The 20,173-nt window shown below is 39.3% G+C and overlaps 1 pseudogene; it reads left to right on the top strand.

Annotated features, from left to right (window-relative positions):
- Positions 1 to 1,805: 1,805 nt before the first annotated feature.
- The window catches only part of LOC138155120 (lactoylglutathione lyase pseudogene), a 118,680-nt pseudogene continuing 100,312 nt past the window's right edge, over positions 1,806 to 20,173 (top strand).

Genomic DNA, 20,173 nt, shown 5'->3' with positions numbered 1-20,173 from the left:
TAACTATCAGTGGCTTCAGCACTGGTTGATGATCTGAGAACACTAGGGAAGTGTTCATCTTATCTCTCCAGGATCATACCCTGTCGCTAATCAATGAAGATTCCTCAGCACTGAGTAGTTGAGATGCACCATAGGTCTTTGGCTCATAAATAGGCTTTAGGGTATCATAAAAGTGCTTTGCTTCTTTACTACCTGTTTAAAACTGAATTTCAACTGCCTTCTTACTGAGCCAAGAATTCTGTATCTCCTAAGCTTCATTTGCAATTTAGTTTTGAAGGAGTTAAATGCCACCTTCTTAGATAGGCAAACTCTGCTGCTGGTAAACTCTGTGAAGTTCTTTTTTTGTTTTGTTTTGTTTAACAATGTCTGAATTTCCCCATCATTTTTGTCAACCCAGTTTTGTTGTTTGTAAGTGCTCTGCCTCAGATGGATAAATGTGGTGCTGTATACCAAATCTCTGAAAGCTGCCTGCTTTTTCTGCTCCACTGTTCCCAACTACGTATTGACTTACCTTTCCCTCCAAGTCAGTGACAAACTGTTCCTGCATGGGGAAGCACTCTAATCTGTCGACAATGGGTCTTCTGGTAGTCATCTTGCTTTGGGGCCACCACTTCTGTTGAATGAAAATTTTTAGCTTGAAGAAGATAAGTTTATGATTGGCCCAGCGTTCTGTGCCACACATCACCTTCATTACTTCCACATCCTGTCTGTCTCTTCTCCTTACAATGACATAGTCTATTAAATGTCAGTGTTTCTTGTGAGTGTACATCCACAAACTTTTATTGTGTAGACAGTGTTGGTGATGAAAAGGTCATGAAATGCAGAAGTCTTCAGTAGTAAGTTGTTGTTTCCAACTACATTCCTCCCAAGGACTGCTTCCCATCTCTTATAATCTGAGCTTACTCTGGTGTCAGTCATGCAGAATTACAAGCTGTCTTCTTTCAGTACATGATAAGGGTCTACAGGTCTTCATAAAATTTTTCTTTGACCTCATCAGTGTTCATCATGATGAGAGCAGCATACACTATGATTATGGTGGTGTGAGGGGTAGTCATTTAAGGGGTAGTCACTTTATCATGAGCCTGTCTTTTGGGAGGCATATACTAGCTGTATGACTAGATTAGTTTTGCATGAAAAACCTACACTATCTTCACAGCATTCTCCATCACTCTGGCTACTCCAAGGAAAAACATGTATCCAGTTCCAACTTTGGTAAGCTGGCCTTCATCTGCCAGATTTGTTTCACTCAGAGCTGCTATTTGGATAAGGTACCTGCTGAGTTCTCTTGCAACAAGACCTGTTTGTCTTTCAGATTTTTTGTTGTCCATAAGTGTGCACACATTCCATATACCAGTGATGAGAGGAATCATCTTCACAAAAGTTTTTATACCTTTTTTTGTGTGTGTTTCAACAGCAGAGTAGGATCCCTGCCTATGACAATAAGCAGGCCAGGGTGAGGTTAGGTGAAACAGACCATTTTTAGGGCACTTTTTCTAATCCATTCCCCACACCAGGAAGTGAGTTGTTCAGTCCTTATAAAAGGCTGCTCACATACCCAGGGGACGGTCAAATCCCACTGCTGCTTCAGTCTGACAACAACCACCTGTGTGCAGGGTGGTGACTACAGCTCCCACTGTATCTGAACCTCAAGGCAGGTAAGGATGGTAAAATGGCATGAATTATACTTTTTGACTCACACATGAATTGGATTTAAATGAGGCAGAGATGCACTCAGCCATCAGTCTCAATCTCTCTTCTAGAGAGATCAAAGTCCAACGGTGAGATGAAAGTCAAGATGACTGGCGATGGCCCGGGATGCAGTGGATGACCTTGGTATCTTTAATGTCCAACCAGGCTCTAAGCCCTCCCACAGGGCAGCTTCCACCACCTTAATGCACTGTTGGAACAAATTGTTCACATATATCCACTCCACTAACTCATTGAAGGGTTCAAGACCCAGTGATTACCCTCAACCTGGTTTAGTTCATCTGCCAGAATTGGTTTACCAGGGTGTGGCTGCTGTGCATGCAGCCACAGGTGAGAGGCACAGGTGAGAGATGGGTGGCAGGTGAACACCAAAGGTGGAGAGCAGTCCTGAAACAGGTTCAGCGGCCATCACCAGAGGTACTAGTTTTCCCTTAGCACCCAAACTGACAGGGATAACAAAAGAAGGGAATAGTCAATATTGGAGGATTGTGGAAAGACCAACCACACTAGTGCCACTACATGTTTTGGAACTGTGAATTGATCCCATTGTCCTAGAAAGCAATTTAGAATTATGCAGAGCAAGTGATGCCCCTTGTCCAAGGTCACCCAGGTGATAATGTGATATAGTCAAGATTCAGATCCAAGTCTGCTGCTCCTTGCTGTCTCTATATGATCTATATTTTCAGGGGCGTTCTGCTATGATTTATCTCTAAACCCAAACTGTATTATCTCCTAAAATGTCCATGGTTTTTCACCTAGAGATTTTACCACTATGTATACCCCCAAGGAGGTCAGTGATTAAAAAGAAATTCCCCTTACATACCAAAATATTTGTAGTTGCATTTTATTTTAGTAGTAATATAGAACCGGAAGCCAAGTGGATGTTACCAGTTGGGGAATGGCTAAACAAAATGTGGTACATAAAAGTAAAGTTCTCTTACTACACTAAAATAATATTGATAAAATGAATACAGAGGAGCAGGTGAAAATTCTCAGCTGATGTAAAGTGAATCAAGTAGAATCAGGAAAACAATATAAGCAATGACTGTAACAAAGTAAATGGAAGGAAGAACAACAAAAATCACCTGAAACTGAATATTGTGAAATTAAAATGATTAAGTGTGGCCCCAAAGAAGAAATAGGAGAATAAGAAATAAGAGGAGGCATTCTTTTTTTGTGGAGGAGAGGAATATGAGCGTAACAGACTACATATAATGTCTGACTTTTTTTTATATGTAGGTTAGTTTTGGGGAACTGTTTTTCATTTCCTTTTTTTACTCTCTGTTACTAGAGATGACTTCTTGGGAGGGAGAGAGAAAGGGATATATTAGAAAATATAGGTAATAAAAACAAAAGATATCAGTCATTTTTTAAAATTTAAAACTATATGGAGGGGGAACTGGAAGACAGTCATGTATAGAAGTATAGCAGTTACAGAGGGATCCATATGGGTGACCAGGACATATTTTCATTTAGTTAAATAACTTCTATCCCAGCTGTGAAAATCAGCTGGAAACTTTTGTTGGTGGTCTCCAAATGTGAAGTCTATTGAAACCTTGGTTGAACCTTTTCATCTATTGTCCTTAAATGATGCAAGAGAAGGTCTAGCTCTTCCATCTGAGAGTCCCAAACAGGTAAAAGGAGTTTTTAAAACACCACCACCATGTAACTGGCTTCACCTCCAGCTGTGGGCTAGATTTGTGCCAGATCTGTGTTTGGAAACCCATCACCTCAATGTGAGGCAATTGTAAAAGGTTGAAACATGAGTGTGATAGAAGGAGAACTTTATGCTATCTTCCAAAGCAACCTCAGTCCTAGGAAATCTTCAGAGACAGCTTCAAGCTGTGTGGGCCAGGGGAGTCCTACGGTCTGAGATACACAATCAAAATGGGAAGCCCAGTGAAACCAACAACATAAGCAAAAGTCACACATATTTGCTTATGAAAGCTAACTTCTTCTGTTGTATTAAATGGCATAAGGGTCTGCCATATCTGGAGATAGAGTTAGATAAACAAAGGACCATAGACTTTGAGCTGGAAGGGACTTTATAGTATATCTAGACCCATGATCACTTTTTTCAGGCAAGGAAATTGGGGCCTAGATAACTGATGTCACTTGACCAAGGCCATACAGGTGGTATACAAGAGAGCCAAGATTCAAACCCAGTCCTCTGATTCTAGAACCAATATAATTCTAAACCCATTTCTCTCAGTCCTTCTGCCTTCCTGTGATCTCTATGGTGTTTGGGGATTGTCTGCTACAATTTATACCCAAAACCCAAACTCTACAATCCCTTTTAGCATGGACAAGTGAAATTTCATTAAATGCATGTATGCATATAATACTCTATATATGTGTAGGATTTATGGAAATGCATCATACATCTGAATTTCTTATTTTTAGAGACCACTTTGACACTTGTGATGGTGCTAAGCATTTCCTAATTCATGGTGCTAAGTATTTTCCATTGCATTGCAAATGTGACCTAAAGAACTGTGTGCCATTGGGCAAATTCTTTAACTTCTTTGTACCTTAGTTTCTTAATCTGTAAAATGGGGAGAATAGAACTATATTATGGTTACCTTACAAGGTTCAATTCAATTTGACAGATATTTATTAAGCAATTGCCATGTTTAGGGCACTATGCTAGGTGCTAAGTTTTTGTGAGTGGGGGGACTTAACTGTTTTTCTGTGTTATGGACCACCCCACTTTGTTAATCTGGTAAAGTCTATGGACCCTTTCTCAGAGTAAAGCTTTGTAATGACATCAAATAAAATACATAAGGGAAGTTTATTATATTAAAATATAACTATCAAAATATTATCATTTTTAATTTATAGAATAAAACAAGCATTTTCATAATGCAGTACAATAAAAAAATGATTGTACAAAAACCTGCAAATCTGCTATGCACAGCTTGCTATTTCCTTCAAATATACAATAAAATTATCACATAAATTTCTTTTTTTTTCTTTCCTCCTCCCTGCCTTGCCCTAGAAGAGATGGTTACCATTAGACACAAATAGGTAAATATATATATATATATATATATATGTGTGTGTGTGTGTGTGTGTGTGTGTGTGTGTGTGTATGTACATATATGTGTATGTGTATGTTTGTGTTTATGTATATATGTGTGTGTATGATTATGCTATACTTTTATTCATCAGTTCTTTCTCTCTGGATGCAGATGAGAACTAGAACTAGAACTAGAACTCTTTCTAGTAGGGTATCTATAATAAACCCTAGATTAAACATTCCTGGTTGTGAGGATTAAATGAGATAACATACATGACAACATCTCATGAACAAGAATGCTTCACTATCTCAAGGGTCTATTATTTTAATGATAGAGAGATCCCTTCCACCCCATGAAGACTGGTACCTTCTTTATAATTCATTAGGAATCCTTTAATAGGAAACCTTCCTTTGTTTGTGGTGGCGTCAAGTGCAGGCTGTGAACTTTGAGCTATGGATGAGTGTCTACTCTACAGTATCATCTGGGCTGGTTCACAGATGGCAGTTGTCCAGTTAATTGCTTGACTTTTCCAGCTTGGTAGGACTGACCAGAGTTTATATTCTTCTGGGATAGTCTTCAGGATCCTAGAGTTACTTCCAGTCCAAGAAGAGGTATCTAAGTAGGATTTTATTCTTCCCTTTATGAGGAAAAAACATAATTTGCCGTTCAAATATAAGACATTACATAAGACAGAAAATCAAGACATGTAAAACATAGTGGCATAGAGGGTAGAAAGTCACCCTAGGAGTGTTTGCAGATATGATGATATTCTTGGAAAACCACAAAGGCTCAACTAAAAAATTAGTTGAAACAATTGATAATTTTAGCAAAGTAGCAAGATATAAAGTAAATACACACAAATCATTAGCATTCCCATATGTCACAAACAAAACTCTGCAAGAAAAGATAGTAAAAAAAATCCCATTTAAAATAACTCTATACAGTATAAAATACCTGGGAGTACACTGCCAAAACAAATCCAGGAATTATATGAACAAAATTATAAAAACTTGTTATACAAATAATATCAGTTTTAAATAACTGGAGAGCTATTAATTGTTCATGGGTAGGTAGAGTCAATATAATAAAAAATGACAATTTTACCCAAAATAATTTATACATTTAATGCCATCTCAATTAAATTACTGAAAGATTATTTTTACTGAATTAGAAAAAATAATAAAATTCATTTGCAAAAACAAAAAATCAAGATTATCAAAGGAAATAAGAAAAAAAGTGCAAAAGAAGGAGATTTAGCAGTACTAGACCTTAAACTCTATTATAAAACAGTAATTATTAAAATTATCTAGTACTGGCTAGGAAATAGAAAGCATACTAGATGTGGGAAAATCACTTCATCTCTCACTGCCCCTGGCAGCTCTCTAAAGCTGTAACTTGTAGAGCAGGTGTTGATTAGCATTGATAGAAAGAGTTTTCTTACTGTGAGTTCCCTACATCAATGAAATCACAGGTTCACTAAGAAAAAAGAATCAGGAGATAAGTATTTTACTTTCTTTCTGAAAGAAAGTAAAACATTTTACTTCTTTTGCTTACTTTTTATATATATTGGAAAGTTCAAGTTGGCAGTAGTACTTCAGGTTTAGCCTAAAGGCATTATCATTATTATTACAAAATATATTTATTACTAATAGGAGGCAGTAGGTCATAATGGGTGGAGTCAGGGAGATCTGAGTTCAACTCATGTCTCTGACATGAGTTGAATCAAACTGAGAATGACATCTACCTTAGTCAGCTACCTAGGGCTTACATACTAAATCACAGATCAATAGTAATCTGTATTGATGGAGAGAATTTCCACACTGGGAGTTCAACACACTCATCAACATCACAACTCTTTCCCATTGTATTTTTGACAACAACTTCAACAAAGTATTATCTTTCATATGGGGGGAACAATTACTGTCTGTTAGTAGACCAAGTATGTTGACCTTTAATACTTTAAGAATTTCATCAGAACAAATTGTAGAAAATCAATTAGTCAATCAACAAGAATTTATTAATCACCTGCTATGTGCTGGTACTATTCTAGGTGCTAGGGTTTCATATACAAGAGTGAGACAGTGCCTGCCCTTGAGGAGCTTTTGTACTAGAAGAAATTCAGGTCCCTTTCCATATACTTTTGTATATGGAATGTACTACCTGGCCATTGAAGGCTAATCCAGCTCTGAAATTCTGTGATTTAAGTGACCGAGTTGAGCCATTGATACTCTTTTTTAGACTCCTTTGTGATCATCACTTCAGGATCATAAAAGAGATGACTGGAGTTAGGTATTTAGTCTGAGGCCATAAGGCTGAATTCTCTGCATGCAGCTAACTGGTCCTATGGGGACTGAACCTGTGACCTTGGCCCCATTAGCACTGTATGATAATGGAGTTCACAGACCCAGGCTACCCAGCATGGAGAGCTATGCTTGTTGTAACAGCCCATACACCCAGATGTGGGCAGATGTAAATGTACATGCACCCTACAGCATGCACATGTGGACTGAGCTATCCAGACAGCATAGTCACACTCTGGAGAGTATGAGCACAAAATGGCCTTTGGCACCAATGCTGGCCTGAAGTTCCCTTAAAAGGGCCTTCCAGAAAGCTGGGTTTCCCTTGCAAACCAGGGGCATGGTTTCAATTTTCCTTTAGATCCGTAAAGAAAAAAAGAAAAATAAGGAGGTGGGGTAGGGGGTGGGAAGGAGATTTATGACCTCAAATTCTCTTCATTGCCATTTGTAAAATAGCATTTATCAGGTGTTGGGCACATGGCAGCTCTGGGGAGTGCCAGACAGTGATCAAAAGGAAAGCACAAAAAAAACTCCTGCCCCTTTCAACAGGCTGAATCTCCTACTTTTATCGATCAATGGGCACATTAACCCTGTTGGTTCAGGGAAGAAATTCATTTTGGCATTTCACTGTCTGAAGTATCAGACACAAATGTTGGTATAAACAGGCTTCTGTGTGCCAGGTCCACCTGCCTGTTGCTTTGATGTTTTGTTCAGAAGACCAGAGGGAGGGGCAGAAGAGAGGGGAGGATGGGGTGCTCCATATCTTAGTTCCAGAGACAAAAGTACTCCATTGGTTTGGAGGCTTTGATGTGTTTTGTGATAGATTGGGAAACAGGAGGAATGTCAATCAATCTCTCAAATATTTTTTTAATCCCTACTATGTGTCCAATGTGCTTTGGGATATACAAAAGCATAAGGTCTGTTCTCCACACACAAGAAGTTTACCATCTGGATGGAGAGTGAAATCTAGCACACATATGAGTATGCACAATTTAAGACCATCAAAGTGATGTACTGTGTGCTACTAGGTGCTGAGATGCGAGAGAACAATGTGCGCTGGCGGCATAGCCAGCAAAGGCTAAATGGAATTTGACCTGGACCTTGAAGACTGAGTAGGGTGTAGAGGGAGGAGAGAAAGGAGGAGCTTCAGGTAAGGAAACTGGCAGGAGAGAAAGCATGGAGGTAGGAATGAAAATAATGTGCTAATACCAGTTATAGGAGACTGAGAAGAGGGTGAAAGTCAGGGAGTCTTTGGGTATGTAGGTGCTACATAAAAACTGTACCCTGCTCCTCTGAACCGTGGGTTGAAGTTGTGAATAAATCAGTAGAGAGCATATCTTCAGAGGTAAAAAGAAGCTAGGGGACACATTAGAGAAAGGCCACTTGGCTTGTGTGTGGCCAGACCAGTGTTAGTTCTGGGGGAGAAAAAGGAGAGGGACCAGAGGAAGGTCTTTTCTCCTTTGTCCTCAGAGAATTAGTGCTGTCTGATGTGGGAGGGAATGAAAAATCATAGAACCCCAGAGTTTGAAGAGACTCTGTAGGTCTTTTAGGAGAGAGGAGTACACCCAAAGTGATTTGCTCTTTAACTTTGAGTCAGGAAACCTACGTTTGAATCCTGCCTCATACTTACTAGCTTTGTGACCTTGTTTCAATTTCAGCATGTATAAAATGGAGATAATTATAGCATTGTACAGAGATGTTGTAAGACTCAAATGTGAGAAAATATGTAAAGTGCTTAGCAAATATGAAAGCCCTATTGAAATGTGAGCTATGATCAAGGCCTGTGGTCTGCATCGTGGGGGGATGTGTACCCCAAGAGACCCTGGAAACACCAGAGGGGCCAGGATCTGACTCTTAGGACTATGGGGTCAACCAAATGGAGAGTAGGAAGATAGGTTGGACATGGCCCTCATTTCTTTTAGCCACTTATAAGGATTGTCCACAATAAGACCACACCTTCCCTTATCTCCCAATAGTACATCATTCTACTCCCTCTGTCTGCCCTGCAATCTTCCCCAGAACTGCCACTGACGTGGGGGCTGGCCCCTTAGAAGAGTTAGAACCCAGACTAATCATTATCCACAGCATCTCTACAAGCTCCATTGGAAAATCCTGTCCCCACCTCCTGTCCCACAGATGACCTCTGGCCCTTAAAGTTTATCCTCTGTGCACAGAGACTCACTAGTGTGAGTAAGAGTCCTACCCCTTTTTCCTTTTGGGTAGGTCAGAGTGAGTCATACTGAGTGAGCCATGCAGAATGAGCAGGCATGGGTGGATTCTGTTCCAGATCAAAGATATGGATATGTTATCTTTCCTTCCCAAACTACCAATCTTATAAATGTTCTTGATTCTATTGAGGGCACTGCTATCCTGCTCTCACAGTCACTATGCTAGTTAAGGCTGCCCCATTGACTACTGCAATAACCTCCTATGTGGTCATTCAGTCTCTCCTTGATTGTAGCATTTAGTATGCTACCTGGCCCATAGTAGACCTTTAATAATTGCTAGTTGATTGGCTGACTGACTGCTTGAATCCTTATAGGGGGAGGGAATACACTACCATATGAGGCAGGTTTTCCATTTAGGTATAGCTATGGTTATTAGAAAGTGCTTCTTTTAATGAGCATATAATACCTCCCCTTTGGGATTCAAGAAGTGACTGAATGACAATGAGACCACAGATTTCGAAGTGGAAGGAACTTTAGAGATCACCTAAAAAGTGAGGGGTTGGGGGAGTCGGAGGATGGAGATGAAGATTCCTGCCTTAAGGATTTAAAGCTCTGAAGGAAGAAACAGGGCTGGGAGAATGAAAGGTGTCTGGGCCCCTCCACAAAATGGAGACCCCAGGAGGAATTCACCAGTGGGAGAAGTGGTTGCTGTCTTTTGGAGGGATATTCTAAGTGGAGAAAGCCCATAGGACAGATGGATGTCTGGGTCAAAGTGATCCCAGTCAATGAGGGAAGTCCTGGAATGAAACAACAGAAGAGGCATGCTTTGAAGTATGGAAATCAGAAACAGTACCAGGAGGGGATTCTTTTTTTTTTTTTTGGCAATCAGGGTTAAGTGACTTGTCCAGGGTCACCCAGCTAGTAAATGTCTAAGGTTTTGAAGTCTGATTCTCCTGCCCCCAGGGCTAGAGCTCTATCCACTGTGCCACCTAGCTATTCTGATTGTGTCTCTTAAGGCAATGTCTCTCTTAAGGTGTGGTGCCCAAAACTCAATCTAGTGTCTCAATTATCTAACAGAATAGGTGGATCTCTGTTGTTTAAAGAATTCATCCAAAGAAGCCACCTCTGACTTCTATAGTACTCTGAGTTTTGTAAAGTACTTTTGTCACAACAATCTGGTACAGGAGATAATGCGAGTAGTAATAGATTTATTAATATAACATATTGTATATGTTATAATTATATTGATAATTATATTAATTAGTGATAATAATTTTTTCAGATTAAAAAAGGCTCAGAAAGGTATAGTGACTTGTTCAGGATCACACAACTATCAAATGTCAGTGCCAGGTTGGGATTAAGATCTTCTGACTCCAAACCCTGTTTTCTTGCCACTACATGTTGTATCTTAAGTACCAGTGAAGCTTACGCAAGTATTAGTTTCAAACATAAGAACAGTATTTCAGTCCAATCTCTGGGGCCTTATTGTACTTGGAAAGCATTTCAGAAAAAATAGTTTCTGAGCAAAGCAATGTGGTTTCTTTTTGTCATGGCATAGAAAAATATACTCATTGCATATATAAAGCATGGCCTCACCAAATGGACCCATGAGTACAGGTTGACTACGCCTCCAAACTCAATTTCTTGTCTCTCACCTGGGCTCCCATGCTGTGTTCCATCTGAAGATTTAACGGCATAATCCACATGTACTGATATCAGGGCTGTAGCAACTATAGACAGACTGTTGCTAACTCCCCTCTTTTGGATCCTGCATGACTGTACCACTGTTGATCAGCAGAGAACCCTTAGAGATGATCCTGGGAACACTTGCTCCTTAGACCTCCTTCCTCTGACTCTAGGTAGCTGAAACCTGTCTTCTGTGTTCCGCGAATGGTGGTTTGATCATGTACCATTTACTTGAGGGAGTGGGTGATCCCAAGAGTATAGTATAAAACATTGTCTTAAAGAGAATATTGGTTGGCCACAACTTGTAGTGGTTGACACAGCAAGTCTGTGATGGCAGATAGTCAATAGTGCTTTTATAAAGAGATAATAATTTTATTATTATTGTTATTATATATCTTATTCTAATAATTATCTTAGCAAGATTCTAATTCTGTCTCAGCAAGAGTCTATCTTAGCAAAAGTCTTACTGTCCATACATTCGAATCCTATTCTCAAGTCTCATTGCGCTTATCATGGTATAAGGATGACCCTAGGTTGTTGAACATTATGGAGAGCAAACTGGCAGGTCCTACCAAGCTGAAAAGGCTTCAAGTATTTCTAGGTGACAGACTGATATAAATATTTGGTTTGATTGCCAGCTAAGCTAAGAGTGGAGAAGCTTATAGCCAAACTGCCTGTTGGGTGATGAATCTTCCAGCCACAGCACCTTTTTAAGTTTATCTACTATATCACCAAAGGGTTGACATTTTGTCAGAACATTCACATTCTTTAAATCACATATCCTTAAAATATGTTCAGTGAAAAAGAGACTGTGGGACCAGATCAAGAAATCTAGCTTCCATTTATGACTATGCCACTGGTTTGCTGTATGTTCAATAGAATGTAAACTCCTTGAAGGTAAGGACTATTTTATTTTGCTATATACCCAGAGCCTGGCACAGTGCCTGAGAAGTATCAGGTGATTATTGAATGGACTTTAAGAAGGTAATTTAACTTCTTTTGTTATCTAACTAGAGAAGTTAAATAAATTCATTTTTCTTAAATATAAAATGAAGAGGGGTTTAGATGCTCTTTGAGGGCCCTTTCAGGTCTAAAATTCTATGATTTCAATTAAAACTACTTTATTCACTTAACAGGTGAATTTTATTAACAAATATTAACAATTAGGTATTTTAAGGTTAATTGTAATATAGTCTCACCTGCTTGGCTGACCACAGACACCATATCACTATTTACTCTTGGATGGGACCTTCAAGGAAGGGATTTTTACCTTTAGAGAAACAGATGGCACTTTGATTACCTCCATTGCTTTGTATCTCTCATCTCTTTTACCATAGCCATTGTGAGTTGCCTTCTATATTAAACATCTCCAATAAGGATTTCATTTCATTTTAATAAGGCAGAATTGCAAACATTAATGAAATGGCAATTGGGTTATTAACAACACATGCTTTGGAGTTTCAGAAATATGTTGCCTTTTTAAAATTAACTTTATAAAAAAATGTCCAGATGCGGAGCTCTACTCCACAGATTATTTGTATTTTTTTCAAAGTTGAAACATCTCTCAAACACTCAGCTCTGAGCAAACAAACAGACAGCAGGGGGATAAGAAAACAAGGCTGAATTTCAGTCCTACAGATCTCAGCAAGAAGCAAAAATAAACTTTTCCAACTATGTTCCATCCCCACAGCTCCCCAAGCTAGGTTTGGGTAAAGTAGCTGGAAGACAAAAAGACAGATGCTCCCTCCTTCTCATAGCCTCTGGCCTGGTTTTTCTGATCCTATGGCTTGTTCCATTTGAACTGAAGATTCCTAGGCCTTTTCTGACCTCTTTCTTCCCTGGGAGGCAACCAACTGGGAACACAGAAGCTGTCTGCAAATGTTGGATGATCAGCATTTCAGAAAAGTGTATGGAATCATTATTCAGTAAGTCAATGAAAATTTATTAAGTACCTACTATGTGCTAGACTAAAGTCCTCCAATGCCTCATCGTGGCATGGAGGCAACTCTATGTTCTTAAAGGCTGCGCCAGGGGAGTGGGAGCTCTGGGAGATTCAGCCAAGTTGGGAAGCTTCTGAGTACAGGCCAAGGGATGGAATTTGGAGACCCAGACAAAGAGGCTCAGTCAGGGGTTGTTCTTTTTGGATATAGCCAATCTCGAAGATGATCAATCAGTCAGCAAGCATTTACTAAGTACCCACTGTGCACCAGGAACTCTGCTAGGCACTGGGGATTGGAAGAGAAAAATGAAACCATCCTTACCCTCCAAGAGCTTAAGTCATAAAAGGCTTGTGAGGTGAATAAAAGGAGAGTGGTCATGTTGACAGAAATTAGAGATCCTTAGTGTATTAGAAAAGGACAGTCATCGAATATCAGAGTAACAGGTGACTTAGAGGTCATTTAGTTCAATTGCTTCATTTCCCAGATGAGGCCATCCAAGCCAAGAAAAGTTGAGTAACTTACTTAAGGTCAAAGATCAGGACCCAAAATGGAACCCCTATCTCCTGACCCCAAATCTAGTGCTTCTGAATATAAAAATAGCTGGCTTTTATACAGTGCTTGAAAATTTGTAAGTCTTAAATATTTTACAGGGAATATTTCATTCACTCCTCACAACAGCCTTTTGAGGTAGATATTATTACCCCCATTTTATATGTAAGTAAATTTGAAGCTAAGAGAGGCTCAGGAGCTTATATAGCACATATTTGAGGGAGGATGTGAGCCTAAGTTCTCCTGATTCCATTCAGTGTTCCGTTTAAAATGCCTTCTACATTGGATGAACTTAAATTTATTGTTGTTCAGTCATTTCACTCATGCCTGACTCTTAGTGATCCCATTTGGGGTTTTCTTGGCAAAGATACTGGAGTGGTTTACCATTTCTTTCTCCAGCTCATTTTATAGATGAGGAAATTGAGGCAGACAGGATTAAGGGACTGATCTAAGGTTACACAGCTAGTAAGTGTCTGAGGTCATATTTGAACTCAGGTCTTCCTGACTCCAGGCCTGGCACTCTACCCACTGTGGCACCTAGTTACCCCATGAACTTAAATTACAATGCACTTATTTCCTTTCCTAACCTGTTAGCATTTTAAACTGATTTTCAAAAAGTTTGGCCTGGTACTGAACAGAGTAAACTGCACCCTATGTTTACATGAATTTGGGCTCTTACAAGATCAACACCTGAGATAAATTAGGGGGAGAATTGAAAATTGCCTCCAGCTTGGAGTTAGCATGTGTTAAGCAGGGTTCAACGTTGAAGATTTTTAAGTGCATGACTGATACACCTTAGGGCAAGGCCCAACTTTCCCTTGGAATCTATTCTTGCTTTTACTTTGCCCCTAATTGCTCTCATTCAGTCTCAGTTTCTCTCCCTCTCTCCTCCTCTCTCTTTCTCTCTCTCTGGACAAATTACTGGTATACCTTTAAATCCCCTGTTTCTTTTCTGCATCTGAACTCCTACCCTTCTCAGAATGTTTCAGGGTAGAGTCTGCCCATAGACGTATTTCTTAAAGCTAGAGGGACATAACAGAAGCCAGAAATCTTTATATCTGAATCTCATAATCCTTGACCTTCTGTATTCCAAGGTCTTCTGACTTTTTCCCCTTATAGACTTTCTCTTTATAATCTGTGACTTTTTTTAAAAAAAAGAAACTCTGTAGCTATAATACCAACTTATAAATTTAACTCAGTCCCTATGAGAAATGTGTATTTGCAAGGGTATTTTAAGATGTTTTGACAAACAATAACTTGTCATAGAAAGAAGCATCTTTCAAGTAATATTCTTTTAAAGCAATGTGACCACCTTTCATTAAAACACTTAGTGGCATGTTCCAGTGGACACTCAGGCATTTTTAAGAAAATCTCTTATTTCATTTTATTGCCTGTAGTATAAATGATAAGAGATAGTGCTTTCATGCTTCAGAAAACCTATGATTTCATCAGAGTGGGTGTTTCCTCTATTGATACTGCTCTCCACACCTTAGGAGATGGTCTCATAAATTGCTAGAGCCAGAATTCACTACATCACCTGATGCCCAGCCTTCTTATGACAAGCCTTTTCAAACATAGCTACCTTAGCTGGTCCTTAGGCATCAAACAATTGGTTACTGGGTCTGTTTTGTTTGTCCTGAATCATGATTTCATTGATGGAAGGGAGCTCCTGGTAAGGAAATTCCCTTCACCAATGTTGTTCAGAAGAAGCTTTTCGACTTAAATAGCTGCCTGGGGATTTTCAGAGGTTAAGTGTCTCATCCAGGGTCACATAGACAGTATTCTTCAGAGGTAATGCTTCAACAACATTGCCCTGACTCTGGGGCCAGTCCTTTATTTGTTGAAATGTGTTATTTCTCACTGGATCTGAACTAAAAACCTTTTCAGTTTTTTAGGGCCTGTCAGCTTGTGGTCTCTTGGCATAACCTTTCTAGAACATAAGGTCATCTCACAACAAGATGAGGTCTCAGGACATGATTGTATTAAAGGAATAATGACTAATAACTCACTTATAAGGCATTTGCCATTTTATGGTGTACTTTATTCACAAAATCCATGTGAGGTAAGTAATGTACAAATTTTTTTCTTTTGCCTTTTGGAGGGCAATTGGGGTTAAGTAACTTGCCCAAGGTTACATGGCTAGTTTTTTTGTGTGGGTGTTAAGTGTCTGAGGCCAGAACCGAACACAGGTCCTCCCAACTCTGGGGCTGGAGCTTTACTTACTTCGCCACCTAGCCGCCCCATGTAATGTACAAATTATTCCTGTTTCACAGAGAAAGAAAACTGAGGCCCAGGAAGATTGTGATTGGTTTAAAGTCACATAACAAATGTGGAGGTAAGATTAGAATCTGCCTTTCAACCCTAAGTGTTTTTGTTTTTTGCTATACCATACTGTTTCTCCCCCAAAATTGAATCCACACATATATAAGCAAACTGAAGTAAGGAACTGGTATGATTATTTGGAAACTTCAAGCTATAAATGTACCCAGTTAGCAAGAACTTACATAATTTATGGCTTGAATTATTGAAAAAATATCAAATCAATTTTCTATTTCATTTTCATGAGAAGAGGCAATAATTGACGCAAAATACATTCAGTAGTACTTTCTTTTCAGGGCTTTATTTTAAACAACTAATATAAATACTGTGCTATTAAGCACAGTCAAGGCCATTAGCCTCTTTTTGCCCCATTCTTGGGACAGTAGAGATTTTGAGGGACTTTGGAAGTGTGTCTAACTCTTGTCATATGGCCACAGACCACTTTGGCAGTTCTCCAAAAAATGTCAAACCTTTCCCTGTGGTATTTATTCATTAGTATATTTGGGTTACAAGTTGAGATCAGCCAAAGGGAATGTTGAAGTTAAACATGAGTGTAAGGTTTATGGGTAATAGCTAAGTTCAATTGAATGCCAGCTCAGTGGATCTTGTCAGTAAATCAATCAGTCAACAAACATTTATTAAGCACCTACTTTATGCTGGGCACTATAGTGAACATTGAGGATACAAAGAAAGAAGAAAGACAATCCTTACTCTCAGTTTAATGGGAGAGACAACATGAAAACGATTACATACAAAACAAGTCATATACAAGATAACTTAGAGATAACCAACAGAGGGAAGGCACTAGAAGTAAGGGAGAGCAATTGGACTATTATTTCTCTCCATCTCAACTTTATGCTTCTTGTCCTGTCATCCCCACCCCCATCCCTCAGTAGAATAAACGTTTATAAGCTCCTTGAGGGAAATACAACTTTGTTCTTGTCTCTAGATCCCCAGAATTTACCATAGTACTCCATACTTAGGAAGGTCTTACTAAATGTGCATTGAATTGAATTTAGGGTCTCCAGTCAATTTATTAACTCTGTGAGATAAGTCAAGGAAAAGCCATTGTAATTTGCAGATGCACTTTGAGCCCCATTGAGGTTAGAATGATTTGCCTAAAGCCACATAGCTTGTTAGTGGTAGAACTAGTGCTGAAATCTAAATCTCTCATCTAGTAGTATGGTCAATGTTTTTCTTGGGATTCCTTCTGACTCTGACTATCCTGTTGGGGAGAGTCTAAGGCTGTCTAATGGTTACTGCTCAGGATCTTTAAGGAGTCAAAAGGACTACTGCACACTTTGATGATGGAGGTGGTCGTTACAAGCTAGAGTTATTGCCATGTTATTTAGGAGTGAAATTATTGGAATATGTAACCTAGTTGCAAAGCTAATGTGACCCCTCATCTTCTACACAGGGTCCCTTGCTTCAACCCTCTTGATTTCCTCACTGTTTTTCCACATAAAATGCAAGCTGCTTGAGGACAAAGACTTTTATTTTTTGTCTTTGTACCCCCAGTGCCTGGCACATTGTGACCCTTAATAATTGTTGATTGACTATTTCCAGAGTGTCATGGACATTCATATCCTGGCTCACCCTAGGCCTCCTCCCTAGAATGCCCTCCTACTTCCCCTGTATTTACCAAAGTTCTAGTTTTCTTTCAAAACTAAAGTGCTCCTCAAATTTTCTTTGTGAAGTATTCCCTCATCAACCCTGCCCTCTCTGGTATTTCCATTCTTTGAACCCCTGTAACATTTGCATTTTTAAACATTTCTTTGGTTTTGTTTTTGATAAGTCTTCATAATTTCACTAAAATAGAGAACTCCCTCTATCAACGATGAGGAACTTCCCTTTTAAAATGCAGCAATTTATGGTTTTTGAGGCCTGCCTGGGGGCACTGAGAGGTTAAATAGCTCATTCAGGGTCACAGCCAAGATGTGTTAGAGGCAGAGCTGACCAGGATTGCCTGGATCCAAGGCCAGCCTTCTATCCACCGTGCTATGCTTTCTCTTTATCCTCCTTTTACAGATGAGAAAAATGAGACAGAGAGCCAAGGTTATGTGGCTAGTTAATGGAAGAAGAATCGAGATCTTCTGACTATGTTCTATTTATTATATTTCTATACACTATACCATCTGTCTTCTTCTAAAGTGTAAACCCCTTTGAGGCCAGTTAATGTGTCTTATACCTCTCTCTATTCCCAAAAGAGGCAGTATGGGATCGGGGCTAGAAAGCTGGCCACAGAGTCAGTAATAGCTGAAGTCAAGTCCTTGCTCTAATTCATGCTGACTGTGTGATGCTGGGCAAGACACAACCTCTCACTGCCCCACTGAAAGCTCTTAAGGCTAGAGGTTGTACAGCAGATAGCAACACACAGATGAAGGGAAATTCCTTATCATTGATAGAGGGAGTTCCCTCACAGGGAATTTCCTTACCAGGAGTTCCCTATATCAATAAAATCAAATGTTTGCTGCTGTTCATCCTTCTCCCCAGGGGAAAAAAATCCTAGTAGAGAATGTTTATTTTATATACAGTAAGCCTAAATAAATTCTAGTCATAAATGGTGCCATTATCATGTTTTTAAGTAAGGTAAGCAACAAGCCAAATGGATTTAGGCTATGGATGGAAGAATGTAAATAGGACTATGGCAGAGCAGAACAAAATCACCCATGTCTGGAATCTTTCCCCTGGGAAGAAATCTCAGCAATCATGCACCTGCACAATAGCAACAATCCACAGGACAAAGAACATGACCTGTCCTGTAATTCACTATATCAGACTGGGGAGGAGATGGGCATGCAGAGGGTAGGAAGATAATTGAGCACAGTGAAGCAATGGCTCTGATGTCATTTAGTTAGGAAGGTAGGGTGTCTTTAACTCCAATTGCCCAAAGACAAGGCAGTCAAGAGATATTCCATGAACTGAAGAGAACAGTGAAGATAGGAGTAAACAGACCCTAGAAAATCCAAATACATTGCTAATCAAAACAGAATGGGGCAGTCACATAGGTAAAAAACATTATTATAGAAATAAAAGTATTATCAAAATGGACTGAATATGGAACGCAGGTAATGAATTGAGGAAAACAAAAAAACTAAGAGACATATAATGCACTGTCAAATAGGACTCTGAAGTTTACAAAATATTTTACTCAGACCATTCCTGTGAAACAGGTGATGTGATTGCTTTTATCCCTATTTTACAGATGAGGACACTGAGTCTGAGAGTTAAAGTGAGTGATCCATGATCACAAAGTTAGTAAATGTAAGGGCTGGGTCTTGAAATCAGGCTTTCTGTTGCCAAATCTAATTTTTCTTGATAGAATATTGCCTCTAGTTGCTTTTTCAAGATAGTATAATAGCCCCCAGGGAGACCTTATGTTAATATTACAGGTGAAAAGAGATGATCCAAGGTTCTTTTTAAAATTGTGTATTTGTGTGTGTGTGGGGGGGGGGCAATGAGGGTTAAGTGACTTGCCCAAGGTCACACACCTAGAAAGTGTCAAGTGTTTGAGGGCAGATTTGAACTCAGGTCCTCCAGGGTTGTTATTCTTTTCACTGTGCCACCTAGATGCCCAACCCCAAGGTTCTTGAAGACTATACCAGTGCAAGCTCTTTCAGGTCTCACCATACTGGAGAGATGTCCTATACAGAATAAACACCATTAAGAATCTGCTGTTTCAGAACTAAAATAACTAAGAGCAGAGAGGCTCATCACCAAAGGGTCAGCCTCCTGAGGATAGAGTATTTTTTTTCTTGGTCTAATAGTAACCTGTGAAAACTTTCTACTTATGCATAGTGGATTGTGATCCATTTTGAAAGAGGGAGTACCCATGTTGTTAAAATCAAAGATCCTCACAGCATTGAAGTCAGCAGTGACTAGAATCCAATGCATAAACATGAATAGAATCTGATTGAAAAGGAAAACGGTCAATAGAGCGGTAATGCAGAGAGGAAAGAATGGATTGTTGGAAAAATATCATTTACAGTGATTTTTAAGAGCCCCCAATCTATACACTATGCCAAAGACAGCTTTTCAACTGGAAAAAAAAACATCATTAGTGTAAAATGAGCTCCTTTATGAAAAATGTGCAGGAAATAAGGGTGCAATAAGGTTATTATTATGTTAATATCACTTTGAATTTACCATATTTATATGCCTTTAAAATTATAACACTTGGGAAATGTAACTCCCCAAGCCCCACATTTGTGGGCACACCAAGAGGAACCACTTGGCTTTTAGTTTTTTCAGCACCCCAAGCATCCTTAGAAATATAGAAAAGCACATGACTGAAAAATAAACTTTCATGTGACTCCAGTACCCTACCAATGAGACCCAGGGTGATCTTAATAACAGTGACAAGAACCTCAGCTCTGACCATGCTCCAATACTATGGGAAGGAAGGGAGGAAGGAGAGGGGGGAGAAGAAGGCGGGGGCGGGGGAGAGAGAGAGAGAGAGAGAGAGAGAGAGAGAGAGAGAGAGAGAG

Source organism: Petaurus breviceps, unplaced genomic scaffold (assembly GCF_028583685.1).
Source record: "Petaurus breviceps papuanus isolate PSGF00001 unplaced genomic scaffold, PetGlider_PUasm1.0 91133, whole genome shotgun sequence".
Taxonomy (NCBI): domain Eukaryota; kingdom Metazoa; phylum Chordata; class Mammalia; order Diprotodontia; family Petauridae; genus Petaurus; species Petaurus breviceps.
Note: the sequence above shows the minus strand (reverse complement) of the source record. Positions and strands in the feature narration are given on the sequence as shown.